Consider the following 9,333-nt stretch of genomic DNA (forward strand, 5'->3'; position numbering starts at 1 on the left):
ATATGAAGGGGGGGGAGGGGGAGGGGGCTGCTGACGTTACTCCCAGCTTGCAGAACACACAGGTCGGCATGCCTTTAAATTTGACGTTGTTTTCTTTCAATTTCATGGTTCAAATTTTTTTTTTTCATTTACAGTGCCTGTAAATTGAGATATTTGTCCTTACTGTACAGTTAATTTATTACCTTTTTGCATTTAGATTAGTACTGTTTTTGATTCTAAGGCAGTGTTTCCTGTGCATTTTTTGTCCTAAGTGCTCACCATTTTTTGTGTCCACACGGACGGTGTGCATACAACAGTGTGCACGCAAGGTGAAATGTTCAGACAGTCCACTTTCATGTTCAGAGTTCACTAGGAGGTACTGCGCATGTGTCGAACTCATCCATCCATGTGGAAACTGCTGTGCGCAAGACTGAGCGGAATGCAGAAAATGAAGTATACCTGAACCTTTAGGCTCAGGCTTAAGTAGAAAAATCATTAGATTACTTGCGATTAATTATTACAATAAATTTAGGCCATCAAAATGTATGAGAAAAATATATCAAAGAAAAAAATATATGGTTATATATTTTTTAAACATTTTATAAGAATTTATATAATGCATAAAATATGTAAATGTATAAATAAAAAATTATAAAATATATATTTACTTATGCTTATTATTATTAGTTGTTTTCATAATTTTTATTACTTTTTATTGTATTTAAACATTAAACATAGTAGTATTTTTGTTACATTTATAAACATATATGCAATAAATGCATAAATATATGCAAATATTTAAAATGGAGAAAAAACTAATATATGAAATATATGCTTTCATATTTTTGTACAATTTATAATTCTTTCTATCATGTTCAAATATATAAATACATTTTATTTGTTTGTTTGTTTGCTTGCTTGCTTTCTTTTTGGGCAGTGAATAACCAAAATGAAATAACCAACAGGGAAAAAGAGGAAAAACAGGACTAGGATGTAACCCAGGCCGGTCTTGAACCTTTATCAAGCACAACAGCCCTTTATATGTCACTTGCAACACACTGCTTTCTTTGCCACAGCTTAGATGTTTTTAGCAACTTATGCATGTCATTCTACATATTAGCATTAGCTATTAGAAAGAAATCCTGGTTGACCCCTAGTACTAAAGATTTTCATATGGTCACTATGAGTGTATGTAAATATGACTACCATTGTCTTAAAACTCATGAAAAATCATGAAACAGTAACAACAATTCAAGCGGCTTAGAACAAAGTACATAACATCTGGATAACGTTTGACCTGCACATTGTCCTCTGTACCGGCAGCGGGTCATTCCCATCCTCTGCCATAAGCTGCGAGATGTTTACATATCCTGGACGACTATGCCTTTTCATGGGAGCGCGGCGAGCATAGAGGAACATGCTGGGTTGATTTGGCCAAATTGGAAGCCTGTTAGTAATATACGGCAGAGCAGAGCTGGGCTGGATGGACGTCTGGTAGTGTTTATGCACAGGGTAGCTGCATCTGCACACAGCCCAGTCCTGCGGATGCCTCATACCCTCAGGCCTCCAGCACCTGCATAATGGAACAACAGAGAAGAAAGAAAGGGGAAAAGAGATCAAATGACAAGGGCTTGGGTTTCTCACTTCAAATGTTTCTTATTTTTTGACTTACACCAGGAAAATATTTCCAAGACCTCAGAGAGTTGCATGTCGATATGATAGAGTGGCCTTGTCGCTGTTTCATAAACATTTATCTTATTATGCATTTGGCTGTTCTCCTCAATGCCGGTCTTTGAAATTCGTGGAGGAAAACAAATTTCTGTGAAACGATCGCCGGGTGCTTTACACAATGATTTAATATAGTGCTATTTTTTTCCCCTCAGCTTTTTAGTCGGGGATTAAGAACGGGAACGAGGGAAATAAATAAATATATAAAGGTGGCGGTTAATCTCGCTTAGTGCAGTGTGAACGCGGAGCAGTGCTGTGGCCTGACAAACATCTGCCTCACACACAGCCGAGCGGGATCAGCTAAAGCGATTAGCGCACTCGCGTCAGCCTGTGGAGACGGGTGCCCGTTACAAAAGCCAGAACACCAGCCTTTCCTCCCACACTCCACCTGGAACACTGACACTGCAGCGAGAGGCCCCGCTCCGAAAGCAGCACAAGAACCGCCTCACAAACGCTACCCTTTTCCAATACGCATATGCTCTTGTCTTTTTTCCCTCTCTCAGAACAAAGCAACATGTAGCTCTGAGGATTGAACAGTCTGTCATGGTACTAAAGCAGATGCTTATCACAGCCAGAGTTGTATCCGAAACTTCTTAATTAGCATGTATGTAATGAAATATGCCATTCATTAAGGTGTAATTGTAATTTTACACTTGCTTTGTACCGCCACGGGGGCCTTGATGTGATAGCAGGCGACCTTTCCATTGTTGTGTATTAAGAGAGACTGTATTCTGCTCATGCTTTTACGTTAACCTCATTAAAGCAAAGGAGGGGCGATACTTCCTGAAAGGGGTCTCGACAGCTTTCTTTTTTCACTTTTTCTCCTTTTCATTTCCACTTCTTTTTAATTTAATTTCACTTTTGTGTTCTTCACTGCAAATTTTTTTATTAATCTGCATTTTCATCATGTTTCCAAGAACAATATATTTAAGATATTAAAACTTATTTTTCATAATTTATTGTACTTTATAAAATTTTTATTTTTATTTTGACATGAGAAAAGAGGATATGAAAAAGAAAAGAAAAAACATCTCGGTTACGTATGGTAACACTCGTTCCCTGATAGAGGGATGGAGATGTTGTGTCGAAGTTCTGACACTAGGGGTCGCACTTAAAAGCCCAGACACCTCTGACATTGAGAAAAGGCCAATGAAATTGGCAAGTAAAATTTGCATAGCTGGCCACGCCCCGAACATCCGGGTATAAATAGGCCAGCGTGACATTTGCTCACTTGTTTTGTTCTGAGGAGTCGAGAATCGTCTAAACCACTCAGAAGCAGTTCAGAGTTGTGGCATAAGGGACACAACGTCTCCGTTCCCTCCATTAGGGAACGAGGGTTACCATACGTAACCGAGACGCTGAACTGTGAACTGTGTTACGAGTCCATGGGGGCGCAGATGTTGACAAGCTCAGCGTGCCATGACCAAATGCGCCTCACCTCCTCGTAACCTTCCAACATCCAAGACTTATGACCTCACTCTCCAACATCCTGGAGAGCCGCCATATAAGGCAGAGGTCACCTCCAGCTGGAGCCTTTTCTCATTCTGAGAAAAGCAAGAATAGATAGCGGTTGGAATGTCCTGGTTGAACGTTGGGAAAGCGTTCGTTTTCCCAAGTGGGAAAAGAACACTGCGGAAACCACATCCTACCGAAGGGGAGGTAACATATGCAGATTCATCCTATGGACTTACTAAAAGGGATTATTACATAGGGAACGTTTCTGTGGTGGGCTCCGCTTAAGGGGAGAACTACTAAGCACAGAAACAAGTAGCAGGCTGACTGTCTGACTAGGGGAAACACTGAACCCTATTCGGAACAGAGCAGTGGACTAATACACATATGGGACCACCAAAGGGAGCCAAAACGTATGGAGCACTAATCCGTTATGAGAGTTCCCTCGAGGGATACTTACTCGTAATGGATTCTTTAGCAAGCTAGTCTGTTAAACTCAGCTACATAAGGAAGTGGTTGAGTGAGGGAAGGGTAGTCCAGGGTTCATAAGAAGGAACTGAACTGGACTCAATAAGCGCACATTATCACCTCAGAGAGGGGAAGGCGCTAAATGCAAGCTCTACACCCTACCAGCCACCTTGAGTTCAAGAGCTGGTTCAGACAGTCTTAAACTCTGTGTGCATTCCAAATAGATGCATAGGGCTCGCACCTGGCACAACAGTGACAGGTCAGGGTCCCCCTCCTGCGGGGGAATAGCTTGCAAGGTTACCACCTGATCTTTAAAAGAAGTGGTGGGAACCTTGGGCACATATCCAGGCTGGGGTCTCAGGACAACTTGAGAGTCTGCCGGCCTGAATTATAGGCACGATTCATTAATGGAGAGGACTCTCATTTCTATCAAGACTCCCTCTTGATAGAAATGAGCACAGTCAGGAAGGCCGTCTTCAAGTACAACTGACTGAAGAGGCTCAAACGGATCTCTCTGTAAAGCCTGAAGGACCACTGAGAGATCCCAAGAGGACATGAAGCGTGGCCTTGGAGTGGTCGTGGTTCGTTGTAATAGTGGCCACGTACACCTTGAGTGTAGATCCTGGCCCTCTTGGAGGAAGGATAGTACAGATTTGATGCCATATTTCCGAGGATCCTTCCCATGGGAACATCAATAATTCACTAAAATGTGCCATTTCAGGTCGTATAGCCACCTTGTAGAGGGTGCCCTAGCCTGCATAATGGTATTCAGCACTGCAGTTGAAAGACCACTGAGTTCCTCCTGGTCATGTCCAGGGATCAGACATGGAGGTTCCAGAGATCTGGGTGTGGGTACCAGATTGTGCCCTTCCCCTGGGAGAAAAGGTTCCTCCTCAAGGGAATCCGCCAGGGAGGAGCTAATTTAAACAGCACGAGCTCTGAGAACCAAGTCTTGTTGGGCCAATAATCTGGCACAAACAAGAGTTGTTCCATGTCCTCCCTGAATTTGCACAGTGTCCATGCAATGAAGCTCACTGGGGGAAACGAATATTCGCATAGGTCTGAGCCCGCTGTGTGCCAGTGTGTTCGTGCCGAGGGGGCCTTGGTGAGGGAAACCACAGTAGACAATGAGTGGATTCTCGTGAGGCCAACAGATCTATCTGCGCCTGACTGAATCGATTCCAAAACAGCTGGACCGGCTGGGGGTGAAGCCTCCACTTGCCTCGGAGCAGGGTTCCAAATTGAATTGCATAGCCGAGCCGAATGGTCCTGAGTAGCCATCAGGAAGATCTGGGGAGCTTAACCAAGCATCCACCTTGCCAACAGTCTCACTGGAATTACATTTGATGTACCTGGGGCAGGGTTCCTGCAGCTTTGTGAAACAGAAGTCACAGTGGCAGAGGACGTATGTCCTTCGGGGTGCACAATGCCTTGTCTGCCAGCTCTTTCAAAGCTGTCACTGACAAATGCGTGAACCGGAGGTCACTGACGTGCGTCATACTGACTCCATGACTGTCTTGTTGCATCAGAATCTGTGTCCAAACAGGCTCTGTTGCCCAATTTTAGTGTCTGGCCATCACACATGGGAGGGCCAGAAATGCCGGGAGTGTGACCAGGAAAGGAGGAATGGCTCTTTAAATAACACTGCTCTGCCATGTGGATCCACCCAGCAGGATCCACCTTCAGTCCCCCCGGCAGAAGTGGAGCTAGGCTGGTCAGCTGGTCCCTCCTCCTTGGGTCACCCATCTCAGGATCGCTACAAAAAGTTCTTAGCATCCTGAGGACGAGCTGGCAGTGCCACCTTCCTGCGAGTGATTGGCCATTGTGAGGTCTCAGGAGTCCTCAGAGGGGGCCGTAGAACCAGACCCACGCCGAGGCAGGATGCGTTTACTGGCCTCCGTTTGTTTTTAGCCGTGGAGAATTGCTGTGCAAATTCATCAATGGTGTCGCCAAAGAGACCAACCTGAGAAATGGGGGCGTCGAGAAAGCGCACTTTCTCAGCTTCCCGCATCTCTGCCAGCTTGAGCCACAAGTAGCGCTCCTGGACCACTAATGTAGACATCGCCATCCTCAGAGCCTGCGGCGTGGCTTTCGTATCCCAGAGGGCATAGTCAGTCACTGAACGCAGTCCTTGCATTCTCTGGGTTGGGACCACCCTTGTGCAGACCCTGGCCTGAATACCTGCAGGACAGCCATTGCGTGCAGAGCGGACACAGCTTGTTCAGAAGCAGTATAAGCTCTAGCAACAAAGGACGAGGTAACTTATATGCTCTAGACAGGAGTCTCGGACGACCCCTCCATGCGGCGTCATCTTGTGCGCAAATGCACTGCAATCACTCTCTCCACCCGGGGAACCTCCGTATATTCCCTCGCTGGACCACTGTCAAGGGTGGTGAGAACAGAGGAACCAGAGTAACGTGTTATGGCAGAAAGGTGCCTTCCATGATTTCATCAGCTCCTCATGCACTTCCGGGAAGAAAGCACATCATCGAGGCCTTGTACCCGGAAGTAGAAGGGCCAGGATGGGAAGCAGCTGAGGTAAACTCATGGTCTTTATAAAAAAAAGAAGGCGAGCCGCGAGCATCCACAAAGAGAAGAACATCCACAAAAGCTGCTTCAGCATAGGCGCAGCCCAAACACTGAGCACAGCAATCGTGCCTGTCAGAGGGTGAGATCTACAAACTGCAAACAGAAGGATACAAATTGAAAGGCATGCTGTAAACATACAAATCCATCTGTTTAGAGATAAGGATTTCTTTTAGAGAAATTTCTCTTTAAGAGGAAATTTGCTCTCAAAGATCGCCGTTGAAGCACCCAGGGGTACTCTCACTACACTTATCTGTGTATGGGCAAAAGAGAAACCGCTACTTGTGCCATAGATCCAATGACGAGGAGATTGAGAGGTGAACGCAGTGCTGCTGCTGCTTAAAAATGCAGACGCTGCATCGGCTCCGAAGAACAGAACTAGTAAGCAAATGCCAGGCTGGCCTATTTATACCCGGATGTCTGGGGCGTGGCCAGCTATGCAAATTTTGCTCACCAATTTCATTGGCCTTTTCTCAATGATGTCAGAGGTGTCTGGGCTCCCAAGAGCGACCCCTAGTGTCGGAACTTCAACACAATGTCAAAGTGACAGACTGAAAGGGAACTGCAATTAAACATGCCTCCCCCCCCCAGTAAACTATCTAAACATTTTTTAGATGTAAATAGTTGTAAAGTATTAAGGTATTTTTTTTTCATAGTTTTTCGTCCCTAATAAAAATTCTCTCAAAAAATCTCTTAAAACAATTAATCTTTCATAATTATATTTTGTTTGTTATATTTTTGAAAAAAAAAAATATATATATTTTTTTCTTTTTTTTCTGCCATAAACTGTTCCTCTTTTATACCCTCTGCCTTCTCTCTCCACTTCCCTCTCTTTCTTTTTCTTCTCCTTTTAATCTTGACGTTTAAATTCGAGTGTCCCCAGCCATGGCGAAGGCAGCGATGCTCTGACTTGGTTTTCTGCCCTCATTTTCCAATAGTAGGGGGTGCTCCGATCAGGATTTTTGAGGCTGATCACAGAAAGCAATATCTGCCGATACCGCTCACCGATACCAATCTTTTTAAAGCCTTCTTTTTATCATTTATAACTATTTATAGTGATACTCCAATCAGGATTTTTAATAACATCTTTTCATGTTTAAACACAATAAATATAAGCAACACATTAATCAATGCTTTTTACTTTTGCATTTACTTCTAGATTTATATATTAAGTTGCTCAAGCAAGTGGCAAAACATTTAAACTACTTTTCTTACGTTATCACAAACTTACCATTGACAGAAATAGTCAGCTCTACTGCCTTTCCTTTTGCATTGAAATCTTTATTACAAGCAATCCTGCGGTTCATAAAGAACTTTGTTTTCCTACCTCCACGAGTGCCATCTATTATTGCCTTGTTTATCTAAAAGTGCTCTTTCCCTTTAAACCTAGCCAAAAAGCCATATGTGATGACTGTGAAACACAGTAGACTTCAATAATATGCATTTATGGTGTAATTAATAAATTTTCATGTCAATCCATCCATGTTCATATTTACTGCAAAAAATGCGCTGTTACTTTAATTCAGCGATTGCAGCGCAGCAAAAATAGACTTGTGCGGAAACGATCTCTGCCCTGCTGCAGACGTACCGCTCCTGGAACGCACTGCCGGACAGCAAGCGTGTGCAGTGTGCACGCTTTATTAATCCGTTAACATGAGCGTGGAAAAAATACGCACCACCTGGCTGGTGTGACAGAGTGGAGGCGGGGCTAATTTGCATATTCATAGATCAGCGTATAGTAAATGAGGCAAGGGTGTAGAATTACATTCAAGCTATTTTAAGGCATGAGAAAATTATTTTCACAAGAAAAAAGATTTAAATATGTCATTTTGATGATCAAAGATATGTTTTAAGGGATAAAATATTTGACCACAGGGGGACTTTAAATGTGTAATTTTGTAATCACAACTTAATGTATTGCTCTTAGGGCTGTGAATCTTTGGGTAGACAGCGAATCGATTCGATTCACGATTCATAGGTTTTCGATTCGATTCCAGTACGATTTTTGCAAATTCACAATGATTCAATTCGATTCGATTCACAATTAAATTCGATTTGATTAACGATTCGATTCTGCATTCTTTAAGTGCATTCACAGGATTATTTAAATGCTTCCCCTAAATTTTTTAAATGCTTAGTCAGGGGGCAAATTACACAGAAGCCTTTATGGTTACAGAACCATAGGTTAGAAAAAAAAACCTTTTGTCTATTGTTAGATGCTAGTTTAATGATTATATGGCATGACGTAGAAATTTATGTAAGCCAAGATTTGAAAAAAGAGCTTTAAAAGTATTATATTGGCAAACATTTTGTCACACAAGGGGCGTAGCTATCATGTCAGAAGTGACAGAAATGTCAAATACAATAATTTTATGTATGCATGTATGTATGTATTATTATTTTATTTTTTTTACAAGGAATTCTTTTCTTATCTCTTTGAACTTTGAATTTGCTATAAGAAATCAAATACACTGCTGGACAATAATCAATCATTTGTAATCTATTATTTTTTCCTAATGGCAATTTTATGATGGTTTTATATACTACAAACCATTATTTACATTTTCTGCACAGAATAAGGTAAAATAAATATATACTTCATAGTTTCTGTAGGCTACTGTAATAAATTGTCAATTAGCACTGCATCATTCATAAATTTTATTTATTTATTGTGTTTATTGTCTTAACGTTTTAGTTCATTCTGCTTTTTATTCAGCTTAGCTGCAGGTATAGCCTGGCACCTCTATGAGTGTGAGATCACTTCTCTTTCAGTGTGAAAACTTCATCTCATTTTCAAAAAATTAATTGCTATAGTATTTAACTTTTCTGAAAGAAAACTTGCCCGATGTCTGCTTGCTATAGCAACGAACGCTACTTTCATGCATCTGATTATCAGATAAACCTCGCGCTCCTATTTCAAGGTTGTTGTTAATGCTGTGGTTATTTTAACAATTTCCTTCGTACATTCGGTTGCAGGACATTGTTAAAACACATTTATCATTCAATGGAACTGTGCGTATGCTTTAGACACTTACATTTTTGCTCCGTAAATGCGCAGCCTTCGACTGCTCAGGTAATGTCGTCGGTATGACCGAGAGCCATTGAAAAACTACAGAAAAG

The 9,333-nt window shown here is 42.1% G+C and overlaps 2 long non-coding RNA genes across 2 annotated transcripts in view; one reads left to right on the forward strand and one right to left on the reverse strand.

Annotated features, from left to right (window-relative positions):
• LOC107716358 (uncharacterized) overlaps positions 1–1,634 on the reverse strand; it is a 12,899-nt gene extending 11,265 nt beyond the window's left edge. The window contains exon 1 of the long non-coding RNA XR_001637199.1: positions 1,624–1,634. This is a non-coding gene — a long non-coding RNA (uncharacterized LOC107716358). The remainder of the gene's footprint in view (positions 1–1,623) is intronic.
• LOC107716357 (uncharacterized) overlaps positions 1–9,333 on the forward strand; it is a 32,631-nt gene continuing 23,298 nt past the window's right edge. Inside the window, exon 1 of the long non-coding RNA XR_001637198.1 lies at positions 1–62. This is a non-coding gene — a long non-coding RNA (uncharacterized LOC107716357). The remainder of the gene's footprint in view (positions 63–9,333) is intronic.

This window comes from Sinocyclocheilus rhinocerous, unplaced genomic scaffold (genome assembly GCF_001515625.1).
Source record: "Sinocyclocheilus rhinocerous isolate Xijiao unplaced genomic scaffold, SAMN03320098_v1.1 scaffold869, whole genome shotgun sequence".
In the NCBI taxonomy this organism is placed as follows: Eukaryota; Metazoa; Chordata; class Actinopteri; order Cypriniformes; family Cyprinidae; genus Sinocyclocheilus; species Sinocyclocheilus rhinocerous.